The sequence below is a fragment of the Syngnathus typhle genome, linkage group LG4 (genome assembly GCF_033458585.1).
Source record: "Syngnathus typhle isolate RoL2023-S1 ecotype Sweden linkage group LG4, RoL_Styp_1.0, whole genome shotgun sequence".
In the NCBI taxonomy this organism is placed as follows: Eukaryota; Metazoa; Chordata; class Actinopteri; order Syngnathiformes; family Syngnathidae; genus Syngnathus; species Syngnathus typhle.
This window is the reverse complement of record NC_083741.1, coordinates 772,313-798,942: the sequence shown is the minus strand read 5'-3', so window position 1 is coordinate 798,942 and position 26,630 is coordinate 772,313.

Genomic DNA, 26,630 nt, shown 5'->3' with positions numbered 1-26,630 from the left:
TGATCCTGAAAGGGGGATCCTTCCATCTGTGGTCCCTTCTCAAGGTTTCTCATTTTCCCCCTGCTAGGGGTTTTTAAGTTTTTCCTTGCCCTTTTGGGAGCTTAAGATCAGGGGATGCTTTGAGAATAATTGTCAATTTCTGTCTATGTGAAGCCCTTTGAGACTGCTTGTGATTTAGGGCTATACAAATAAACTTGACTTGACTTGACTTGACCCGAGAGCGTTTTTTTCGATGCCAACCTAACCAGAGTGACGGGAGCGGAACAATTCAGAAAAAGTGCTCAGCTCGCCGAGAAAATGCGATTTAAGCAATAAAATTAAAAATGCTTATAAAACATAAACCAAACGTTGGAAGTGGTCATTTCTTCATGCGCAGTGATAAACTCGGCACTCTAAAGCACCCGAGAGCGTTTTTTTCGATGCCAACCTAACCAGAGTTACGGGAGCGGCACAATTCAGAAAAAGCGCTCAGCTCGCCGAGAAAATGCGATTTAAGCAATAAAATTAAAAATGCTTATAAAACATAAACCAAACGTTGGAGGTGGTCATTTCTTCATGCGCAGTGATAAACTCGGCACTCTAAAGCACCCGAGAGCGTTTTTTTCGATGCCAACCTAACCAGAGTGACGGGAGCGGCACAATTCAGAAAAAGCGCTCAGCTCGCCGAGAAAATGCGATTTAAGCAATAAAATTAAAAATGCTTATAAAACATAAACCAAACGTTGGAGGTGGTCATTTCTTAATGCGCAGTAATAAACTCGGCACTCTAAAGCACCCGAGAGCGTTTTTTTCGATGCCAACCTAACCAGAGTGACGGGAGCGGCACAATTCAGAAAAAGTGCTCAGCTCGCCGAGAAAATGCGATTTAAGCAATAAAATTAAAAATGCTTATAAAACATAAACCAAACGTTGGAAGTGGTCATTTCTTCATGCGCAGTGATAAACTCGGCACTCTAAAGCACCCGAGAGCGTTTTTTTCGATGCCAACCTAACCAGAGTGACGGGAGCGGCACAATTCAGAAAAAGCGCTCAGCTCGCCGAGAAAATGCGATTTAAGCAATAAAATTAAAAATGCTTATAAAACATAAACCAAACGTTGGAGGTGGTCATTTCTTAATGCGCAGTAATAAACTCAGCACTCTAAAGCACCCGAGAGCGTTTTTTTCGATGCCAACCTAACCAGAGTGACGGGAGCGGCACAATTCAGAAAAAGCGCTCAGCTCGCCGAGAAAATGCGATTTAAGCAATAAAATTAAAAATGCTTATAAAACATAAACCAAACGTTGGAGGTGGTCATTTCTTCATGCGCAGTGAATAACTCGGCACTCTAAAGCACCCGAGAGCGTTTTTTTCGATGCCAAGTGACGGGAGCGGCACAATTCAGAAAAAGTGCTCAGCTCGCCGAGAAAATGCGATTTAAGCAATAAAATTAAAAATGCTTATAAAACATAAACCAAACGTTGGAGGTGGTCATTTCTTAATGCGCAGTAATAAACTCGGCACTCTAAAGCACCCGAGAGCGTTTTTTTCGATGCCAACCTAACCAGAGTGACGGGAGCGGCACAATTCAGAAAAAGTGCTCAGCTCGCCGAGAAAATGCGATTTAAGCAATAAAATTAAAAATGCTTATAAAACATAAACCAAACGTTGGAGGTGGTCATTTCTTAATGCGCAGTAATAAACTCGGCACTCTAAAGCACCCGAGAGCGTTTTTTTCGATGCCAACCTAACCAGAGTGACGGGAGCGGCACAATTCAGAAAAAGTGCTCAGCTCGCCGAGAAAATGCGATTTAAGCAATAAAATTAAAAATGCTTATAAAACATAAACCAAACGTTGGAAGTGGTCATTTCTTCATGCGCAGTGATAAACTCGGCACTCTAAAGCACCCGAGAGCGTTTTTTTCGATGCCAACCTAACCAGAGTGACGGGAGCGGCACAATTCAGAAAAAGCGCTCAGCTCGCCGAGAAAATGCGATTTAAGCAATAAAATTAAAAATGCTTATAAAACATAAACCAAACGTTGGAGGTGGTCATTTCTTAATGCGCAGTAATAAACTCAGCACTCTAAAGCACCCGAGAGCGTTTTTTTCGATGCCAACCTAACCAGAGTGACGGGAGCGGCACAATTCAGAAAAAGCGCTCAGCTCGCCGAGAAAATGCGATTTAAGCAATAAAATTAAAAATGCTTATAAAACATAAACCAAACGTTGGAGGTGGTCATTTCTTCATGCGCAGTGAATAACTCGGCACTCTAAAGCACCCGAGAGCGTTTTTTTCGATGCCAAGTGACGGGAGCGGCACAATTCAGAAAAAGTGCTCAGCTCGCCGAGAAAATGCGATTTAAGCAATAAAATTAAAAATGCTTATAAAACATAAACCAAACGTTGGAGGTGGTCATTTCTTAATGCGCAGTAATAAACTCGGCACTCTAAAGCACCCGAGAGCGTTTTTTTCGATGCCAACCTAACCAGAGTGACGGGAGCGGCACAATTCAGAAAAAGTGCTCAGCTCGCCGAGAAAATGCGATTTAAGCAATAAAATTAAAAATGCTTATAAAACATAAACCAAACGTTGGAGGTGGTAATTTCTTAATGCGCAGTAATAAACTCGGCACTCTAAAGCACCCGAGAGCGTTTTTTTCGATGCCAACCTAAGCAGAGTGACGGGAGCGGCACAATTCAGAAAAAGTGCTCAGCTCGCCGAGAAAATGCGATTTAAGCAATAAAATTAAAAATGCTTATTAAACATAAACCAAACGTTGGAGGTGGTCATTTCTTCATGCGCAGTGAATAACTCGGCACTCTAAAGCACCCGAGAGCGTTTTTTTCGATGCCAACCTAACCAGAGTGACGGGAGCGGCACAATTCAGAAAAAGCGCTCAGCTCGCCGAGAAAATGCGATTTAAGCAATAAAATTAAAAATGCTTATAAAACATAAACCAAACGTTGGAGGTGGTCATTTCTTCATGCGCAGTGATAAACTCGGCACTCTAAAGCACCCGAGAGCGTTTTTTTCGATGCCAACCTAACCAGAGTGACGGGAGCGGCACAATTCAGAAAAAGCGCTCAGCTCGCCGAGAAAATGCGATTTAAGCAATAAAATTAAAAATGCTTATAAAACATAAACCAAACGTTGGAGGTGGTCATTTCTTAATGCGCAGTAATAAACTCAGCACTCTAAAGCACCCGAGAGCGTTTTTTTCGATGCCAACCTAACCAGAGTGACGGGAGCGGCACAATTCAGAAAAAGCGCTCAGCTCGCCGAGAAAATGCGATTTAAGCAATAAAATTAAAAATGCTTATAAAACATAAACCAAACGTTGGAGGTGGTCATTTCTTCATGCGCAGTGAATAACTCGGCACTCTAAAGCACCCGAGAGCGTTTTTTTCGATGCCAAGTGACGGGAGCGGCACAATTCAGAAAAAGTGCTCAGCTCGCCGAGAAAATGCGATTTAAGCAATAAAATTAAAAATGCTTATAAAACATAAACCAAACGTTGGAGGTGGTCATTTCTTAATGCGCAGTAATAAACTCGGCACTCTAAAGCACCTGAGAGCGTTTTTTTCGATGCCAACCTAACCAGAGTGACGGGAGCGGCACAATTCAGAAAAAGTGCTCAGCTCGCCGAGAAAATGCGATTTAAGCAATAAAATTAAAAATGCTTATAAAACATAAACCAAACGTTGGAGGTGGTAATTTCTTAATGCGCAGTAATAAACTCGGCACTCTAAAGCACCCGAGAGCGTTTTTTTCGATGCCAACCTAAGCAGAGTGACGGGAGCGGCACAATTCAGAAAAAGTGCTCAGCTCGCCGAGAAAATGCGATTTAAGCAATAAAATTAAAAATGCTTATTAAACATAAACCAAACGTTGGAGGTGGTCATTTCTTCATGCGCAGTGAATAACTCGGCACTCTAAAGCACCCGAGAGCGTTTTTTTCGATGCCAACCTAACCAGAGTGACGGGAGCGGCACAATTCAGAAAAAGCGCTCAGCTCGCCGAGAAAATGCGATTTAAGCAATAAAATTAAAAATGCTTATAAAACATAAACCAAACGTTGGAGGTGGTCATTTCTTAATGCGCAGTAATAAACTCGGCACTCTAAAGCACCCGAGAGCGTTTTTTTCGATGCCAACCTAACCAGAGTGACGGGAGCGGCACAATTCAGAAAAAGTGCTCAGCTCGCCGAGAAAATGCGATTTAAGCAATAAAATTAAAAATGCTTATAAAACATAAACCAAACGTTGGAGGTGGTCATTTCTTAATGCGCAGTAATAAACTCGGCACTCTAAAGCACCCGAGAGCGTTTTTTTCGATGCCAACCTAACCAGAGTGACGGGAGCGGCACAATTCAGAAAAAGTGCTCAGCTCGCCGAGAAAATGCGATTTAAGCAATAAAATTAAAAATGCTTATTAAACATAAACCAAACGTTGGAGGTGGTCATTTCTTCATGCGCAGTGAATAACTCGGCACTCTAAAGCACCCGATAGCGTTTTTTTCGATGCCAACCTAACCAGAGTGACGGGAGCGGCACAATTCAGAAAAAGTGCTCAGCTCGCCGAGAAAATGCGATTTAAGCAATAAAATTAAAAATGCTTATAAAACATTAACCAAACGTTGGAGGTGGTCATTTCTTAATGCGCAGTAATAAACTCGGCACTCTAAAGCACCCGAGAGCGTTTTTTTCGATGCCAACCTAACCAGAGTGACGGGAGCGGCACAATTCAGAAAAAGTTCTCAGCTCGCCGAGAAAATGCGATTTAAGCAATAAAATTAAAAATGCTTATAAAACATAAACCAAACGTTGGAGGTGGTCATTTCTTAATGCGCAGTAATAAACTCGGCACTCTAAAGCACCCGAGAGCGTTTTTTTCGATGCCAACCTAACCAGAGTGACGGGAGCGGCACAATTCAGAAAAAGCGCTCAGCTTGCCGAGAAAATGCGATTTAAGCAATAAAATTAAAAATGCTTATAAAACATAAACCAAACGTTGGAGGTGGTCATTTCTTCATGCGCAGTGATAAACTCGGCACTCTAAAGCACCCGAGAGCGTTTTTTTCGATGCCAACCTAACCAGAGTGACGGGAGCGGCACAATTCAGAAAAAGTGCTCAGCTCGCCGAGAAAATGCGATTTAAGCAATAAAATTAAAAATGCTTATAAAACATAAACCAAACGTTGGAGGTGGTCATTTCTTCATGCGCAGTGATAAACTCGGCACTCTAAAGCACCCGAGAGCGTTTTTTTCGATGCCAACCTAACCAGAGTGACGGGAGCGGCACAATTCAGAAAAAGTGCTCAGCTCGCCGAGAAAATGCGATTCAAGCAATAAAATTAAAAATGCTTATTAAACATAAACCAAACGTTGGAGGTGGTCATTTCTTCATGCGCAGTGAATAACTCGGCACTCTAAAGCACCCGAGAGCGTTTTTTTCGATGCCAACCTAACCAGAGTGACGGGAGCGGCACAATTCAGAAAAAGTGCTCAGCTCGCCGAGAAAATGCGATTTAAGCAATAAAATTAAAAATGCTTATAAAACATAAACCAAACGTTGGAGGTGGTCATTTCTTAATGCGCAGTAATAAACTCGGCACTCTAAAGCACCCGAGAGCGTTTTTTTCGATGCCAACCTAACCAGAGTGACGGGAGCGGCACAATTCAGAAAAAGTGCTCAGCTCGCCGAGAAAATGCGATTTAAGCAATAAAATTAAAAATGCTTATAAAACATAAACCAAACGTTGGAGGTGGTCATTTCTTAATGCGCAGTAATAAACTCGGCACTCTAAAGCACCCGAGAGCGTTTTTTTCGATGCCAACCTAACCAGAGTGACGGGAGCGGCACAATTCAGAAAAAGTGCTCAGCTCGCCGAGAAAATGCGATTTAAGCAATAAAATTAAAAATGCTTATAAAACATAAACCAAACGTTGGAGGTGGTCATCTGTAAAAAAATTTCCGAGAATTTTACAGTAATTAACTGGCAGCTAGTAACCAGTAACTTACTGTAAAAGCATTTCACAGTAAACGTACTGTATTCCCTATTTACAGTACTAGTGTATTTACTGTAAAGCTAAAACCAGTTAGATACTGTGATTAATGTTGTATTTACAGTATTAGATGTTTTAACTGTAGACTAAATAACAGTTAAATACTGTGATTTCAGTTGATTAGCAGTATTAGGTGTATTAACTGTATACTGAATAACAATTAAATACTGTGATTCCAGTTGCGTTTACAGTATTAGTTGTTTAACTGTATACAAAATAACTGTTAAATGCTGTGATTTCAGTTGTATTTACAGTATTAGATGTTTTAACTGTATACTAAATAACAATTGAGTACTGTGATTCCAGTTGCGTTTACAGTATTAGTTGTTTAACTGTATACAAAATAACGTTTAAATACTGTGATTTCAGTTTTATTTACAGTATTATAGTTTTAACTGTATACTAAATAATTAAAAATTGATTTCAGTTGCATTTACAGTATTAGTTGTTTAACTGCAGAATAAATATCAATGAAATACTGCTATTTCAGTTGCATTTACTGCACAAACAAATGAACGTATATGGCAATGCAGTACTAACAGTAGTAGCAGGTAATCATTGTAAATTGAGTTTCTCACTGTAGAATTTAAATGCTAAATCAGTGATTTAATATTAATCATTAATAGAATGACCCATATTCTAAAATAATTCAGTTAACCACAGACAACAAGAAATTTGTTAACAAGATTATTTATTTTTTTGTGAACAGGAACATAAAGCACATGACCAAACCTTTTATACCAAATTTCCTTGGGCTTGAACAAAACAGGAGCCCTGAAATTAAAGAAGAAAACACATTAAGAATTATGATGGTGATGTCGGTGTCATGTCAAGATATTTGTTCCTGATAGGAATTTTTGAATTTGGCTATTTTGTGAATGTCGAGAATCTTCCCGAATGTTATTCGAATGTGCTGAATGATGTGAATTTCAAACTGGAACGACGTAATTGTCAAATGTGCTATTAAGAATGAATGGGGGGGATAAACAACCACATGAGTTAACATAACTATTTGAGATGACTTCTTTAAATAAACCATCTTGAACTTTCAATGCAAAAGTTATTATCTGAACATCACCTATATCTTGTCAGTTAGCCAATCGAACTCCATGAAGTCCCTGATGAAGGAGATCACATGGGGGTTCATGTAGGACGTCTTCCTCTTCACCACTCTCCCACTCTTCCGGCTCATCTGCTCCTTGGCACTGCATTTGCTGGAGTCAGGATTAATTCTGACCAAAAACCTTTGAGGTTGAGACATTATGTACATGACAAGTAATCAGTTAGCAAATCACAACTGTGATTGCAGAGGGGGGGGGGGGGGGGGGGATATAGAAAATGCCAGTGGAAGTAAAGTCAGGTGTATAATTTTATCGGTTAATACCTCTGAATAAACTCCAATGTTGTGCAGGCTTCCACCTGATACTCTAGGTTAAATACGTAGTAACAGGCGAAGAGAGTGGCCAAGGCAATGGTGAAGTCAGGCAGGTGAGCAGCAGGTGGGATGATGACCCTCCCCTCGATCGACAGCATCCACTTTTTTGCAGTTAGGACTGTCTCTCCTTTAAGTCAGACATTACAAAAATCATATTTCACAGCAATCCATTTTATAAATGATCTGCTTCAGATGAATGACTGTAAAATCAGGGCAGGGCGCATACATATCTTCCAAGCAATACATAAAACAGATAAAAGGAGCAGATATAGTAACTGAGTTGGTGAAAGAGGAACAAAAAGTGACTTGTATTAAAAGCTGAAAATCCTGACCAGTGAAGAAACAGTGAGTGACGCAAGACGAGCTGCATTCACTACTGTTTACGAACTAGACTTTCTTTGCTTGTGGCCTCTATGTTCAGAGGATTCCTTAACATTCTGTAGAATGTGAAACTTACCAAGCATGATGATTCTTGGAGTGATGGGGAGAGACAGCTGGGCCTCTGCATCTGCTGGAGTCGTTGTCACCTAAAAGCCAGTAAAGGTGAGAGTTACTTGAAACAAACAAGATGGCATATTATCTCTAGGAAAAAGATTATTAAATTAACTGTTTAAAACTGTAAATAAAATATATACATAATTAAGGCGCTTACATCAGCAAGGAGAAAAAGTGAATCTTCTTGCTCTTTGAAGTGTGCCAACATCACAAGGATCGCTGATAGGCCATCAGTTCCTTCTCGGTCCTCCTTTGGAGCTTCCTTCAGGAGAGCTCTTACTTCATTCCCCCACCTTGTAATCTGACTTCTGAAGAAATCCAGAACTCTTCTACTTTTTTTCTCTAAATCTTCATTCAGTCTTGTGGATATGTCAATATTGGTGAGAGTGGTGAAGTGTGACAATAAAAACTTCTGTGAAAAGAGAAAGGGCCACTCTTTACCCACATTCGCAATACTTGGGGGAGGATTTGCGTTGATATATTCCCGCTGTTTGGCATAAGTGATTGCCATTAGGTCTCCGACTCTTCCTCTCTCACTGCCCATGAGTCCCTCTTGGCTGAATATATCCAACATCTCAAGCTTCTTTTCCTCTAATGATGCTGATGTTTCCCCGTCTGGATAGTTCTCTGGCTGCCAACGAACACACCCATAACTGTCGACTCTTAAGCATGTAGCTACTGTTGGCTGGTCATCACCATCTTCATCATCTCTCTGGGTGCGTTTGGGCTTCCTCAGACGGGAAAGAGTGTTGCCACGATTTAAATATTCTACTCTGGTCTTGAGCTGATTTAAAACACTGAAATACCCACATCCAATTAGTTCCCCCTCTTCATTTTTGTCTAAAAAGCTATTTGGATATTTTTGAGTTATAGCTTTTGCCACTGCCGCACACTCTCTGCGAGTAGGGTTCAATGAATGCTCTCTTATTACATCAATGGTGATTCTTATTAAGTGTCGGCGGTCCTCCACAGCTGGCCTCTCACCAGCATCTACTGCTCTTCTAAGACTCGGCCTCACTTTGTTCCATGGCACCTCAAAACTGTCCACCCATGCAGAGATGGGACTGGTGGGTGATATGGGGCATGTGCTGGAAGAGTCAACTGGCCGTGGGTCAGGCAATGAAGGGCTCAGCTGGGGATCGGCAGGACCTGCATTACACACATATGAGTGAAAGCGCACAAATATTTATAATAAATACTAAATATTTAAATATAATAATTTGTTTACATCTTTGAAATAAGGATTACTAAACTAAACTAGTGTTAATTAAAGCAATGTAATCTCACCTTTCAAGGAATGAATAATCCTTCTGCACTGAATGGGTGTGAGCAGATGTTTCATGTCATCTTCTTGAATGAACTGCAGATCATCTGGTCCTTCAACACCTACCGTGGTCACCAACTCATTGACCAAAGTTTCAAGTTTCGCTTCATCAAGCTGTGGTAGTGCCGTATGTATTGCCTTCTTAATGGACTCCATTACTCATTCTTTTGAAACACAGAATGATGCAGAGCAACAAGATTAAGACCAAATCGTTTATACACAGAAAGAGGGTAATAATCTGCAAGCGTGTCTACAGTCAAACACTGATACTGTGCTTCCGAGTTGCTTTGTAAGCAATACACACCAAGATCCACAACAGGTACAGCTTGATAATGCTCGACAACAAAATGTACGTTTGACTCATTTATCAGTATCAACAGTACTTTCCCAAATAGATATCCTGTGTCATTTTGGTCCACTACAACAGTTATCCCTCTTTTGTACAGAGTGCCTTTGAAAGTGACAGAGGGTGTTTCAATCGTGTGTTCCGGGCAGAGACCCTTAAGACTGACCGCTCTCTGAATGCCTATGTGGTACAGTTGGTCATCAAATCTACTTGGTTGGCCCATTTGCAGAGTTGGTGGAAATAAGCTACCAGTATGTAAATATGCTTGTAGCAACTGGTGTCTTTCTGCTAAGGTGCTGCAGAGATTTTTAAAATTATGCAGTTTCCTTGCACATTGCTTGAAATACGAGTGCTTGCTTTCAAAGCGCAACGTCCACAACCTAATGAGGGGACCAAACCGAAGAATGAGTTCTGGGTAATGGACAAGATAGTGGTGCTTGGCTTTTAATGTTTTTTCTGGGAATGTGGCAGTTCTAAAATGAATGTATTCCTCAATGAGAATCTTTAGATATGCCACTTGGTTAGCATGGATCTTGGGTGCACAAATCAAATCCACAATTTCTCGGAGCTTTAAGCATAACTGCCACACCTCATCATCAAATGGATTTTTGATTCTGTCTCCAACCAGAATAGGAAGGAGACGTAAGAGGCACCAGTTTTGAGCAGCATGCCCTCCCAACTTCTCTCCATCAGATTTGACCTCACATGGCTTGTTATTTGAATCACTGCCCAGGTATGTCAACTGAGATATAGTTTGATTCAGTTGACCATAGGTAAAGTGTTTTCCCACTTTCACCAAGTGTTTAATGTACATTGCAAGATCAACTGAAACAACACCTTCAAACAGGTCATGACCCAGACATGGAGGGAGTCCTGGCTGGCAAACATGATAATATTTCAACTGATTAAAAACTGAGTCAAACTTTATTCCATTGGTCATTTCCTGGTTTAATGCTACCTCTGCCACACTCTTTTTGTAACTTTCAATGGTTCTTTTAGGACCAGATTTGGTGGGATCTATGTGGAAAGATTCTCTATCTATGACACAGTACCGGCAAAAATGTCTGCTTTTACTGAAGTTTTCAGTAAACCCACCAATACTGTGTGACCCCAGATTATCTCCAGTAATGGCAATCACAGAGGCTTTTATCTTCTCCCCATCACCATATTCAATTCCACTTTCCTCCATTTGTCTTAAGTCACTGACTAAAGTGGAGAACACTTTTTCTTGTCCAAAAAATTTTAAATCCTCCTCTCTGCACAACATAACAAGCTGCATTGGATCAATGGAAGACCGGTTGTGTGGCGCAATCTCTGCAAGTGTCAAGTACATAGCCAATATTTTGTGTTTTTTTCTGCCCGAGCCCAGCGGGTTCACAACTTCAAACGAATCCTGATACAAGATGATCGACAATGAAGATGGTGATTCTTGCAAAAGTATATTCTCTTTAACGTTTCTACCATCGCTCACATCCTCAAGAACATCAGGAGTAGTTTCTGTGTCAGCTTTAGCTTGCTCTTTAAAAGAGCTCTGACTGACGAGGGATATGATCGTATCCTTGATGGGCACATACTGATAGAACCTTTCCTTGCCTTTAGCATCAATGCCTAAGTACGTCTTTGCTGGCTCAACATACTTAAATTTGCTCTTAAAGAAGGTTTTACGGGTTTGATCTGTTCTAAACACTCCTTCATTGCACATTTTCAGAAGGTTATCTCGTGATAGATCATCAAGGAGCCTCTTAATATCACTTTCAGACACATTCAGCTTTGTTAATTCTTCATGCATCCTAGACAAAAGATAAGTCAAACCAGCGTTGTGGACCTCTTGTGTTTCCTCTATTATGGTCTGGATTGTACTGGCTGGTAGCAGCATTTTAGCCTGCATTCGGAGATAAAACATGGCCAGGTTGTTCGTAAAATCATCTGTGTCCACTTCATCATGTGTGTTATCATTATCATCATCAACAATTGTCTCAAAAGTTTGACCTAGTTCACAGTCTGATGGCGTATTCATGCAGGCACTAGTAGCACTGGTAGAAGTATGGCCACTACATGGAGAACTTACGGTCCTTTTGTGCTTCCGGGTCAAGTGTGAGGAAAAGGATGAGCGGACATGAAAATAGCTTGAACAGTTAGTAAAGGGGCATGACACTTTTTTGCCATCTCGAATATGCCAACGAAGATGTTCACATAAGGTTGAAAAATTTGCTGACATAAAGCTACAACCTTTAACAGTGCAGGCCAAGTCAACTCCATCAATTTGCCTTTCAAGTCCTGGTTTAGCTGTCTTCTTGTGAGAGCGGTACATGTGAACTTTAAGGGCGGCACGTGTGTAAAAAGTGCCAAAGCATTCCGCTACCCCACATGGATATCTGAAATTAGCTAAATTCCTGTGAATCCTCAAATGAGTAACAAATGCAGGGACTGAAGCTGTGGTGAAATTACAGTACTTGCATGAGTAATTCATTTTGAAGTGATAGTGATGGTCGGCTTACTTTTAGTTTCTGGACGTCGAGGCGTGTGCTTGGTAGTGGAGCCGCCGCCAGAAGAAAAACCCACACGGAGGCAGAAGGTGGAAAACAGGCGGGAAAATTCTCTTCTCGCGCGCGCAGCAGAAAAATATAAAATAACAATACAATACCGACCGTCGTACTGACACTCCTAGTCCTTCAGTAAGGTTTGGGGGGGAAAAAAGAGAATCTTGTCCGTTAAAGTGACTGCTATCTCAAGCTAGCTAAGAGATAAGTAACCAGCAGCTAGCTCTGTCTGCCCTCTCTCTCGAGACCGAAAAACGGCGCTCTCTCGGTGCCTTTTCGCTGCCAAACTAAAACAATTTAACACAGACGACGAAAACACATAGAAACACACAAAAAAACCACCGCAAAACACAAAGCCTTGTGTCGGAAATTTTGTCGGAGCTAGAGGTGCGTGCAACCAACCGCTATGATCGCGATTTGTCCCGTTTACTTTGATGTGATTGACCAATCAAAATCGTTGAACTCTCTTGATTCTCATTGGTTAAATTCATGTCACCCCATGTCAGCCCATCTCCCCCAGTAAAAAAGAAAAGAGAAAAAAACGTAAAGTTGATAATAAAGCAATGCCATGGTGTGTCATTGAGTTAAAAGTCAATGATTATATAATAATTATACGATAATCATTGATTTTATTATGAGATATTTTATATCTAATATATATCTGTATACACACACACACATACATACATATATATATATCGAAAATACATTCATCAACGACATTGACAATGAAAATATAGTAAGTTACTTTTCTATTTACAGTACCATACTGGCTATTGTGATTTTTTTTACAGTACTGCTTCGACTACTTTGTTTTTCACTGTAATACTTAAACTACTGTGATTTTGTCATGTTTACGCTGTCTAACTGTAACATTTACAGCGATTTACTGTAATAGTTATTCACAGTAAGGTTACTGTGTTAAATACAGTAAACAACTGTGGATCTCACAGCCATTTGTTACAGCACTCTAAAGCACCCGAGAGCGTTTTTTTCGATGCCAACCTAACCAGAGTGACGGGAGCGGCACAATTCAGAAAAAGTGCTCAGCTCGCCGAGAAAATGCGATTTAAGCAATAAAATTAAAAATGCTTATTAAACATAAACCAAACGTTGGAGGTGGTCATTTCTTCATGCGCAGTGAATAACTCGGCACTCTAAAGCACCCGAGAGCGTTTTTTTCGATGCCAACCTAACCAGAGTGACGGGAGCGGCACAATTCAGAAAAAGCGCTCAGCTCGCCGAGAAAATGCGATTTAAGCAATAAAATTAAAAATGCTTATTAAACATAAACCAAACATTGGAGGTGGTCATTTCTTCATGCGCAGTGAATAACTCGGCACTCTAAAGCACCCGAGAGCGTTTTTTTCGATGCCAACCTAACCAGAGTGACGGGAGCGGCACAATTCAGAAAAAGCGCTCAGCTCGCCGAGAAAATGCGATTTAAGCAATAAAATTAAAAATGCTTATAAAACATAAACCAAACGTTGGAGGTGGTCATTTCTTCATGCGCAGTGATAAACTCGGCACTCTAAAGCACCCGAGAGCGTTTTTTTCGATGCCAACCTAACCAGAGTGACGGGAGCGGCACAATTCAGAAAAAGTGCTCAGCTCGCCGAGAAAATGCGATTTAAGCAATAAAATTAAAAATGCTTATAAAACATAAACCAAACGTTGGAGGTGGTCATTTCTTCATGCGCAGTGAATAACTCGGCACTCTAAAGCACCCGAGAGCGTTTTTTTCGATGCCAACCTAACCAGAGTGACGGGAGCGGCACAATTCAGAAAAAGTGCTCAGCTCGCCGAGAAAATGCGATTTAAGCAATAAAATTAAAAATGCTTATAAAACATAAACCAAACGTTGGAAGTGGTCATTTCTTCATGCGCAGTGAAAAACTCGGCACTCTAAAGCTCCCGAGAGCGTTTTTTTCGATGCCAACCTAACCAGAGTTACGGGAGCGGCACAATTCAGAAAAAGTGCTCAGCTCGCCGAGAAAATGCGATTTAAGCAATAAAATTAAAAATGCTTATAAAACATAAACCAAACGTTGGAGGTGGTCATTTCTTCATGCGCAGTGATAAACTCGGCACTCTAAAGCACCCGAGAGCGTTTTTTTCGATGCCAACCTAACCAGAGTGACGGGAGCGGCACAATTCAGAAAAAGCGCTCAGCTCGCCGAGAAAATGCGATTTAAGCAATAAAATTAAAAATGCTTATAAAACATAAACCAAACGTTGGAGGTGGTCATTTCTTCATGCGCAGTGATAAACTCGGCACTCTAAAGCACCCGAGAGCGTTTTTATCGATGCCAACCTAACCAGAGTGACGGGAGCGGCACAATTCAGAAAAAGTGCTCAGCTCGCCGAGAAAATGCGATTTAAGCAATAAAATTAAAAATGCTTATAAAACATAAACCAAACGTTGGAGGTGGTCATTTCTTCATGCGCAGTGAATAACTCGGCACTCTAAAGCACCCGAGAGCGTTTTTTTCGATGCCAACCTAACCAGAGTGACGGGAGCGGCACAATTCAGAAAAAGTGCTCAGCTCGCCGAGAAAATGCGATTTAAGCAATAAAATTAAAAATGCTTATAAAACATAAACCAAACGTTGGAGGTGGTCATTTCTTAATGCGCAGTAATAAACTCGGCACTCTAAAGCACCCGTGAGCGTTTTTTTCGATGCCAACCTAACCAGAGTGACGGGAGCGGCACAATTCAGAAAAAGTGCTCAGCTCGCCGAGAAAATGCGATTTAAGCAATAAAATTAAAAATGCTTATAAAACATAAACCAAACGTTGGAGGTGGTCATTTCTTCATGCGCAGTGATAAAGTCGGCACTCTAAAGCACCCGAGAGCGTTTTTTTCGATGCCAACCTAACCAGAGTGACGGGAGCGGCACAATTCAGAAAAAGTGCTCAGCTCGCCGAGAAAATGCGATTTAAGCAATAAAATTAAAAATGCTTATTAAACATAAACCAAACGTTGGAGGTGGTCATTTCTTCATGCGCAGTGATAAACTCGGCACTCTAAAGCACCCGAGAGCGTTTTTTTCGATGCCAACCTAACCAGAGTGACGGGAGCGGCACAATTCAGAAAAAGTGCTCAGCTCGCCGAGAAAATGCGATTCAAGCAATAAAATTAAAAATGCTTATAAAACATAAACCAAACGTTGGAGGTGGTCATTTCTTAATGCGCAGTAATAAACTCGGCACTCTAAAGCACCCGAGAGCGTTTTTTTCGATGCCAACCTAACCAGAGTGACGGGAGCGGCACAATTCAGAAAAAGTGCTCAGCTCGCCGAGAAAATGCGATTTAAGCAATAAAATTAAAAATGCTTATTAAACATAAACCAAACGTTGGAGGTGGTCATTTCTTCATGCGCAGTGAATAACTCGGCACTCTAAAGCACCCGAAAGCGTTTTTTTCGATGCCAACCTAACCAGAGTGACGGGAGCGGCACAATTCAGAAAAAGCGCTCAGCTCGCCGAGAAAATGCGATTTAAGCAATAAAATTAAAAATGCTTATAAAACATAAACCAAACGTTGGAGGTGGTCATTTCTTAATGCGCAGTAATAAACTCGGCACTCTAAAGCACCCGAGAGCGTTTTTTTCGATGCCAACCTAACCAGAGTGACGGGAGCGGCACAATTCAGAAAAAGTGCTCAGCTCGCCGAGAAAATGCGATTCAAGCAATAAAATTAAAAATGCTTATTAAACATAAACCAAACGTTGGAGGTGGTCATTTCTTCATGCGCAGTGAATAACTCGGCACTCTAAAGCACCCGAGAGCGTTTTTTTCGATGCCAACCTAACCAGAGTGACGGGAGCGGCACAATTCAGAAAAAGTGCTCAGCTCGCCGAGAAAATGCGATTTAAGCAATAAAATTAAAAATGCTTATAAAACATAAACCAAACGTTGGAGGTGGTCATTTCTTAATGCGCAGTAATAAACTCGGCACTCTAAAGCACCCGAGAGCGTTTTTTTCGATGCCAACCTAACCAGAGTGACGGGAGCGGCACAATTCAGAAAAAGTGCTCAGCTCGCCGAGAAAATGCGATTTAAGCAATAAAATTAAAAATGCTTATAAAACATAAACCAAACGTTGGAGGTGGTCATTTCTTAATGCGCAGTAATAAACTCGGCACTCTAAAGCACCCGAGAGCGTTTTTTTCGATGCCAACCTAACCAGAGTGACGGGAGCGGCACAATTCAGAAAAAGTGCTCAGCTCGCCGAGAAAATGCGATTTAAGCAATAAAATTAAAAATGCTTATAAAACATAAACCAAACGTTGGAGGTGGTCATTTCTTAATGCGCAGTAATAAACTCGGCACTCTAAAGCACCCGAGAGCGTTTTTTTCGATGCCAACCTAACCAGAGTGACGGGAGCGGCACAATTCAGAAAAAGTGCTCAGCTCGCCGAGAAAATGCGATTTAAGCAATAAAATTAAAAATGCTTATTAAACATAAACCAAACGTTGGAGGTGGTCATTTCTTCATGCGCAGTGAATAACTCGGCACTCTAAAGCACCCGAGAGCGTTTTTTTCGATGCCAACCTAACCAGAGTGACGGGAGCGGCACAATTCAGAAAAAGCGCTCAGCTCGCCGAGAAAATGCGATTTAAGCAATAAAATTAAAAATGCTTATTAAACATAAACCAAACATTGGAGGTGGTCATTTCTTCATGCGCAGTGAATAACTCGGCACTCTAAAGCACCCGAGAGCGTTTTTTTCGATGCCAACCTAACCAGAGTGACGGGAGCGGCACAATTCAGAAAAAGCGCTCAGCTCGCCGAGAAAATGCGATTTAAGCAATAAAATTAAAAATGCTTATAAAACATAAACCAAACGTTGGAGGTGGTCATTTCTTCATGCGCAGTGATAAACTCGGCACTCTAAAGCACCCGAGAGCGTTTTTTTCGATGCCAACCTAACCAGAGTGACGGGAGCGGCACAATTCAGAAAAAGTGCTCAGCTCGCCGAGAAAATGCGATTTAAGCAATAAAATTAAAAATGCTTATAAAACATAAACCAAACGTTGGAGGTGGTCATTTCTTAATGCGCAGTAATAAACTCGGCACTCTAGAGCACCCGAGAGCGTTTTTTTCGATGCCAACCTACAGAGTGACGGGAGCGGCACAATTCAGAAAAAGTGCTCAGCTCGCCGAGAAAATGCGATTTAAGCAATAAAATTAAAAATGCTTATAAAACATAAACCAAACGTTGGAAGTGGTCATTTCTTCATGCGCAGTGATAAACTCGGCACTCTAAAGCACCCGAGAGCGTTTTTTTCGATGCCAACCTAACCAGAGTTACGGGAGCGGCACAATTCAGAAAAAGCGCTCAGCTCGCCGAGAAAATGCGATTTAAGCAATAAAATTAAAAATGCTTATAAAACATAAACCAAACGTTGGAGGTGGTCATTTCTTCATGCGCAGTGATAAACTCGGCACTCTAAAGCACCCGAGAGCGTTTTTTTCGATGCCAACCTAACCAGAGTGACGGGAGCGGCACAATTCAGAAAAAGCGCTCAGCTCGCCGAGAAAATGCGATTTAAGCAATAAAATTAAAAATGCTTATAAACCAAACGTTGGAGGTGGTTATTTCTTCATGCGCAGTGGTAAACTCGGCACTCTAAAGCACCCGAGAGCGTTTTTTTCGATGCCAACCTAACCAGAGTGACGGGAGCGGCACAATTCAGAAAAAGTGCTCAGCTCGCCGAGAAAATGCGATTTAAGCAATAAAATTAAAAATGCTTATAAAACATAAACCAAACGTTGGAGGTGGTCATTTCTCCATGCGCAGTGAATAACTCGGCACTCTAAAGCACCCGAGAGCGTTTTTTTCGATGCCAACCTAACCAGAGTGACGGGAGCGGCACAATTCAGAAAAAGTGCTCAGCTCGCCGAGAAAATGCGATTTAAGCAATAAAATTAAAAATGCTTATAAAACATAAACCAAACGTTGGAGGTGGTCATTTCTTAATGCGCAGTAATAAACTCGGCACTCTAAAGCACCCGTGAGCGTTTTTTTCGATGCCAACCTAACCAGAGTGACGGGAGCGGCACAATTCAGAAAAAGTGCTCAGCTCGCCGAGAAAATGCGATTTAAGCAATAAAATTAAAAATGCTTATAAAACATAAACCAAACGTTGGAGGTGGTCATTTCTTAATGCGCAGTAATAAACTCGGCACTCTAAAGCACCCGAGAGCGTTTTTTTCGATGCCAACCTAACCAGAGTGACGGGAGCGGCACAATTCAGAAAAAGTGCTCAGCTCGCCGAGAAAATGCGATTTAAGCAATAAAATTAAAAATGCTTATTAAACATAAACCAAACGTTGGTGGTGGTCATTTCTTCAAGCGCAGTGAATAACTCGGCACTCTAAAGCACCCGAGAGCGTTTTTTTCGATGCCAACCTAACCAGAGTGACGGGAGCGGCACAATTCAGAAAAAGCGCTCAGCTCGCCGAGAAAATGCGATTTAAGCAATAAAATTAAAAATGCTTATAAAACATAAACCAAACGTTGGAGGTGGTCATTTCTTAATGCGCAGTAATAAACTCGGCACTCTAAAGCACCCGAGAGCGTTTTTTTCGATGCCAACCTAACCAGAGTGACGGGAGCGGCACAATTCAGAAAAAGTGCTCAGCTCGCCGAGAAAATGCGATTTAAGCAATAAAATTAAAAATGCTTATTAAACATAAACCAAACGTTGGAGGTGGTCATTTCTTCATGCGCAGTGAATAACTCGGCACTCTAAAGCACCCGAGAGCGTTTTTTTCGATGCCAACCTAACCAGAGTGACGGGAGCGGCACAATTCAGAAAAAGCGCTCAGCTCGCCGAGAAAATGCGATTTAAGCAATAAAATTAAAAATGCTTATAAAACATAAACCAAACGTTGGAGGTGGTCATTTCTTAATGCGCAGTAATAAACTCGGCACTCTAAAGCACCCGAGAGCGTTTTTTTCGATGCCAACCTAACCAGAGTGACGGGAGCGGCACAATTCAGAAAAAGTGCTCAGCTCGCCGAGAAAATGCGATTTAAGCAATAAAATTAAAAATGCTTATAAAACATAAACCAAACGTTGGAGGTGGTCATTTCTTAATGCGCAGTAATAAACTCGGCACTCTAAAGCACCCGAGAGCGTTTTTTTCGATGCCAACCTAACCAGAGTGACGGGAGCGGCACAATTCAGAAAAAGTGCTCAGCTCGCCGAGAAAATGCGATTTAAGCAATAAAATTAAAAATGCTTATTAAACATAAACCAAACGTTGGAGGTGGTCATTTCTTCATGCGCAGTGAATAACTCGGCACTCTAAAGCACCCGATAGCGTTTTTTTCGATGCCAACCTAACCAGAGTGACGGGAGCGGCACAATTCAGAAAAAGTGCTCAGCTCGCCGAGAAAATGCGATTTAAGCAATCAAATTAAAAATGCTTATAAAACATAAACCAAACGTTGGAGGTGGTCATTTCTTAATGCGCAGTAATAAACTCGGCACTCTAAAGCACCCGAGAGCGTTTTTTTCGATGCCAACCTAACCAGAGTGACGGGAGCGGCACAATTCAGAAAAAGTGCTCAGCTCGCCGAGAAAATGCGATTTAAGCAATAAAATTAAAAATGCTTATAAAACATAAACCAAACGTTGGAGGTGGTCATTTCTTAATGCGCAGTAATAAACTCGGCACTCTAAAGCACCCGAGAGCGTTTTTTTCGATGCCAACCTAACCAGAGTGACGGGAGCGGCACAATTCAGAAAAAGCGCTCAGCTCGCCGAGAAAATGCGATTTAAGCAATAAAATTAAAAATGCTTATAAAACATAAACCAAACGTTGGAGGTGGTCATTTCCTACTGCGCAGTGAATAACTCGGCACTCTAAAGCACCCGAGAGCGTTTTTTTCGATGCCAACCTAACCAGAGTGACGGGAGCGGCACAATTCAGAAAAAGTGCTCAGCTCGCCGAGAAAATGCGATTTAAGCAATAAAATTAAAAATGCTTATTAAACATAAACCAAACGTTGGAGGTGGTCATTTCTTCATGCGCAGTGAATAACTCGGCACTCTAAAGCACCCGAGAGCGTTTTTTTCGATGCCAACCTAACCAGAGTGACGGGAGCGGCACAATTCAGAAAAAGCGCTCAGCTCGCCGAGAAAATGCGATTTAAGCAATAAAATTAAAAATGCTTATTAAACATAAACCAAACATTGGAGGTGGTCATTTCTTCATGCGCAGTGAATAACTCGGCACTCTAAAGCACCCGAGAGCGTTTTTTTCGATGCCAACCTAACCAGAGTGACGGGAGCGGCACAATTCAGAAAAAGCGCTCAGCTCGCCGAGAAAATGCGATTTAAGCAATAAAATTAAAAATGCTTATAAAACATAAACCAAACGTTGGAGGTGGTCATTTCTTCATGCGCAGTGATAAACTCGGCACTCTAAAGCACCCGAGAGCGTTTTTTTCGATGCCAACCTAACCAGAGTGACGGGAGCGGCACAATTCAGAAAAAGTGCTCAGCTCGCCGAGAAAATGCGATTTAAGCAATAAAATTAAAAATGCTTATAAAACATAAACCAAACGTTGGAGGTGGTCATTTCTTAATGCGCAGTAATAAACTCGGCACTCTAGAGCACCCGAGAGCGTTTTTTTCGATGCCAACCTAACCAGAGTGACGGGAGCGGCACAATTCAGAAAAAGTGCTCAGCTCGCCGAGAAAATGCGATTTAAGCAATAAAATTAAAAATGCTTATAAAACATAAACCAAACGTTGGAAGTGGTCATTTCTTCATGCGCAGTGATAAACTCGGCACTCTAAAGCACCCGAGAGCGTTTTTTTCGATGCCAACCTAACCAGAGTTACGGGAGCGGCACAATTCAGAAAAAGCGCTCAGCTCGCCGAGAAAATGCGATTTAAGCAATAAAATTAAAAATGCTTATAAAACATAAACCAAACGTTGGAGGTGGTCATTTCTTCATGCGCAGTGATAAACTCGGCACTCTAAAGCACCCGAGAGCGTTTTTTTCGATGCCAACCTAACCAGAGTGACGGGAGCGGCACAATTCAGAAAAAGCGCTCAGCTCGCCGAGAAAATGCGATTTAAGCAATAAAATTAAAAATGCTTATAAACCAAACGTTGGAGGTGGTTATTTCTTCATGCGCAGTGATAAACTCGGCACTCTAAAGCACCCGAGAGCGTTTTTTTCGATGCCAACCTAACCAGAGTGACGGGAGCGGCACAATTCAGAAAAAGTGCTCAGCTCGCCGAGAAAATGCGATTTAAGCAATAAAATTAAAAATGCTTATAAAACATAAACCAAACGTTGGAGGTGGTCATTTCTCCATGCGCAGTGAATAACTCGGCACTCTAAAGCACCCGAGAGCGTTTTTTTCGATGCCAACCTAACCAGAGTGACGGGAGCGGCACAATTCAGAAAAAGTGCTCAGCTCGCCGAGAAAATGCGATTTAAGCAATAAAATTAAAAATGCTTATAAAACATAAACCAAACGTTGGAGGTGGTCATTTCTTAATGCGCAGTAATAAACTCGGCACTCTAAAGCACCCGTGAGCGTTTTTTTCGATGCCAACCTAACCAGAGTGACGGGAGCGGCACAATTCAGAAAAAGTGCTCAGCTCGCCGAGAAAATGCGATTTAAGCAATAAAATTAAAAATGCTTATAAAACATAAACCAAACGTTGGAGGTGGTCATTTCTTAATGCGCAGTAATAAACTCGGCACTCTAAAGCACCCGAGAGCGTTTTTTTCGATGCCAACCTAACCAGAGTGACGGGAGCGGCACAATTCAGAAAAAGTGCTCAGCTCGCCGAGAAAATGCGATTTAAGCAATAAAATTAAAAATGCTTATTAAACATAAACCAAACGTTGGTGGTGGTCATTTCTTCAAGCGCAGTGAATAACTCGGCACTCTAAAGCACCCGAGAGCGTTTTTTTCGATGCCAACCTAACCAGAGTGACGGGAGCGGCACAATTCAGAAAAAGCGCTCAGCTCGCCGAGAAAATGCGATTTAAGCAATAAAATTAAAAATGCTTATAAAACATAAACCAAACGTTGGAGGTGGTCATTTCTTAATGCGCAGTAATAAACTCGGCACTCTAAAGCACCCGAGAGCGTTTTTTTCGATGCCAACCTAACCAGAGTGACGGGAGCGGCACAATTCAGAAAAAGTGCTCAGCTCGCCGAGAAAATGCGATTTAAGCAATAAAATTAAAAATGCTTATTAAACATAAACCAAACGTTGGAGGTGGTCATTTCTTCATGCGCAGTGAATAACTCGGCACTCTAAAGCACCCGAGAGCGTTTTTTTCGATGCCAACCTAACCAGAGTGACGGGAGCGGCACAATTCAGAAAAAGCGCTCAGCTCGCCGAGAAAATGCGATTTAAGCAATAAAATTAAAAATGCTTATAAAACATAAACCAAACGTTGGAGGTGGTCATTTCTTAATGCGCAGTAATAAACTCGGCACTCTAAAGCACCCGAGAGCGTTTTTTTCGATGCCAACCTAACCAGAGTGACGGGAGCGGCACAATTCAGAAAAAGTGCTCAGCTCGCCGAGAAAATGCGATTTAAGCAATAAAATTAAAAATGCTTATAAAACATAAACCAAACGTTGGAGGTGGTCATTTCTTAATGCGCAGTAATAAACTCGGCACTCTAAAGCACCCGAGAGCGTTTTTTTCGATGCCAACCTAACCAGAGTGACGGGAGCGGCACAATTCAGAAAAAGTGCTCAGCTCGCCGAGAAAATGCGATTTAAGCAATAAAATTAAAAATGCTTATTAAACATAAACCAAACGTTGGAGGTGGTCATTTCTTCATGCGCAGTGAATAACTCGGCACTCTAAAGCACCCGATAGCGTTTTTTTCGATGCCAACCTAACCAGAGTGACGGGAGCGGCACAATTCAGAAAAAGTGCTCAGCTCGCCGAGAAAATGCGATTTAAGCAATCAAATTAAAAATGCTTATAAAACATAAACCAAACGTTGGAGGTGGTCATTTCTTAATGCGCAGTAATAAACTCGGCACTCTAAAGCACCCGAGAGCGTTTTTTTCGATGCCAACCTAACCAGAGTGACGGGAGCGGCACAATTCAGAAAAAGTGCTCAGCTCGCCGAGAAAATGCGATTTAAGCAATAAAATTAAAAATGCTTATAAAACATAAACCAAACGTTGGAGGTGGTCATTTCTTAATGCGCAGTAATAAACTCGGCACTCTAAAGCACCCGAGAGCGTTTTTTTCGATGCCAACCTAACCAGAGTGACGGGAGCGGCACAATTCAGAAAAAGCGCTCAGCTCGCCGAGAAAATGCGATTTAAGCAATAAAATTAAAAATGCTTATAAAACATAAACCAAACGTTGGAGGTGGTCATTTCCTACTGCGCAGTGAATAACTCGGCACTCTAAAGCACCCGAGAGCGTTTTTTTCGATGCCAACCTAACCAGAGTGACGGGAGCGGCACAATTCAGAAAAAGTGCTCAGCTCGCCGAGAAAATGCGATTTAAGCAATAAAATTAAAAATGCTTATTAAACATAAACCAAACGTTGGAGGTGGTCATTTCTTCATGCGCAGTGAATAACTCGGCACTCTAAAGCACCCGAGAGCGTTTTTTTCGATGCCAACCTAACCAGAGTGACGGGAGCGGCACAATTCAGAAAAAGCGCTCAGCTCGCCGAGAAAATGCGATTTAAGCAATAAAATTAAAAATGCTTATTAAACATAAACCAAACATTGGAGGTGGTCATTTCTTCATGCGCAGTGAATAACTCGGCACTCTAAAGCACCCGAGAGCGTTTTTTTCGATGCCAACCTAACCAGAGTGACGGGAGCGGCACAATTCAGAAAAAGCGCTCAGCTCGCCGAGAAAATGCGATTTAAGCAATAAAATTAAAAATGCTTATAAAACATAAACCAAACGTTGGAGGTGGTCATTTCTTCATGCGCAGTGATAAACTCGGCACTCTAAAGCACCCGAGAGCGTTTTTTTCGATGCCAACCTAACCAGAGTGACGGGAGCGGCACAATTCAGAAAAAGTGCTCAGCTCGCCGAGAAAATGCGATTTAAGCAATAAAATTAAAAATTTTTATAAAACATAAACCAAACGTTGGAGGTGGTCATTTCTTCATGCGCAGTGAATAACTCGGCACTCTAAAGCACCCGAGAGCGTTTTTTTCGATGCCAACCTAACCAGAGTGACGGGAGCGGCACAATTCAGAAAAAGTGCTCAGCTCGCCGAGAAAATGCGATTTAAGCAATAAAATTAAAAATGCTTATAAAACATAAACCAAACGTTGGAGGTGGTCATTTCTTAATGCGCAGTAATAAACTCGGCACTCTAAAGCACCCGAGAGCGTTTTTTTCGATGCCAACCTAACCAGAGTGACGGGAGCGGCACAATTCAGAAAAAGTGCTCAGCTCGCCGAGAAAATGCGATTTAAGCAATAAAATTAAAAATGCTTATAAAACATAAACCAAACGTTGGAGGTGGTCATTTCTTAATGCGCAGTAATAAACTCGGCACTCTAGAGCACCCGAGAGCGTTTTTTTCGATGCCAACCTAACCAGAGTGACTGGAGCGGCACAATTCAGAAAAAGTGCTCAGCTCGCCGAGAAAATGCGATTTAAGCAATAAAATTAAAAATGCTTATAAAACATAAACCAAACGTTGGAAGTGGTCATTTCTTCATGCGCAGTGATAAACTCGGCACTCTAAAGCACCCGAGAGCGTTTTTTTCGATGCCAACCTAACCAGAGTTACGGGAGCGGCACAATTCAGAAAAAGCGCTCAGCTCGCCGAGAAAATGCGATTTAAGCAATAAAATTAAAAATGCTTATAAAACATAAACCAAACGTTGGAGGTGGTCATTTCTTCATGCGCAGTGATAAACTCGGCACTCTAAAGCACCCGAGAGCGTTTTTTTCGATGCCAACCTAACCAGAGTGACGGGAGCGGCACAATTCAGAAAAAGCGCTCAGCTCGCCGAGAAAATGCGATTTAAGCAATAAAATTAAAAATGCTTATAAAACATAAACCAAACGTTGGAGGTGGTTATTTCTTCATGCGCAGTGATAAACTCGGCACTCTAAAGCACCCGAGAGCGTTTTTTTCGATGCCAACCTAACCAGAGTGACGGGAGCGGCACAATTCAGAAAAAGTGCTCAGCTCGCCGAGAAAATGCGATTTAAGCAATAAAATTAAAAATGCTTATAAAACATAAACCAAACGTTGGAGGTGGTCATTTCTCCATGCGCAGTGAATAACTCGGCACTCTAAAGCACCCGAGAGCGTTTTTTTCGATGCCAACCTAACCAGAGTGACGGGAGCGGCACAATTCAGAAAAAGTGCTCAGCTCGCCGAGAAAATGCGATTTAAGCAATAAAATTAAAAATGCTTATAAAACATAAACCAAACGTTGGAGGTGGTCATTTCTTAATGCGCAGTAATAAACTCGGCACTCTAAAGCACCCGTGAGCGTTTTTTTCGATGCCAACCTAACCAGAGTGACGGGAGCGGCACAATTAAGAAAAAGTGCTCAGCTCGCCGAGAAAATGCGATTTAAGCAATAAAATTAAAAATGCTTATTAAACATAAACCAAACGTTGGAGGTGGTCATTTCTTCAAGCGCAGTGAATAACTCGGCACTCTAAAGCACCCGAGAGCGTTTTTTTCGATGCCAACCTAACCAGAGTGACGGGAGCGGCACAATTCAGAAAAAGCGCTCAGCTCGCCGAGAAAATGCGATTTAAGCAATAAAATTAAAAATGCTTATAAAACATAAACCAAACGTTGGAGGTGGTCATTTCTTAATGCGCAGTAATAAACTCGGCACTCTAAAGCACCCGAGAGCGTTTTTTTCGATGCCAACCTAACCAGAGTGACGGGAGCGGCACAATTCAGAAAAAGTGCTCAGCTCGCCGAGAAAATGCGATTTAAGCAATAAAATTAAAAATGCTTATTAAACATAAACCAAACGTTGGAGGTGGTCATTTCTTCATGCGCAGTGAATAACTCGGCACTCTAAAGCACCCGAGAGCGTTTTTTTCGATGCCAACCTAACCAGAGTGACGGGAGCGGCACAATTCAGAAAAAGCGCTCAGCTCGCCGAGAAAATGCGATTTAAGCAATAAAATTAAAAATGCTTATAAAACATAAACCAAACGTTGGAGGTGGTCATTTCTTAATGCGCAGTAATAAACTCGGCACTCTAAAGCACCCGAGAGCGTTTATTTCGATGCCAACCTAACCAGAGTGACGGGAGCGGCACAATTCAGAAAAAGTGCTCAGCTCGCCGAGAAAATGCGATTTAAGCAATAAAATTAAAAATGCTTATAAAACATAAACCAAACGTTGGAGGTGGTCATTTCTTAATGCGCAGTAATAAACTCGGCACTCTAAAGCACCCGAGAGCGTTTTTT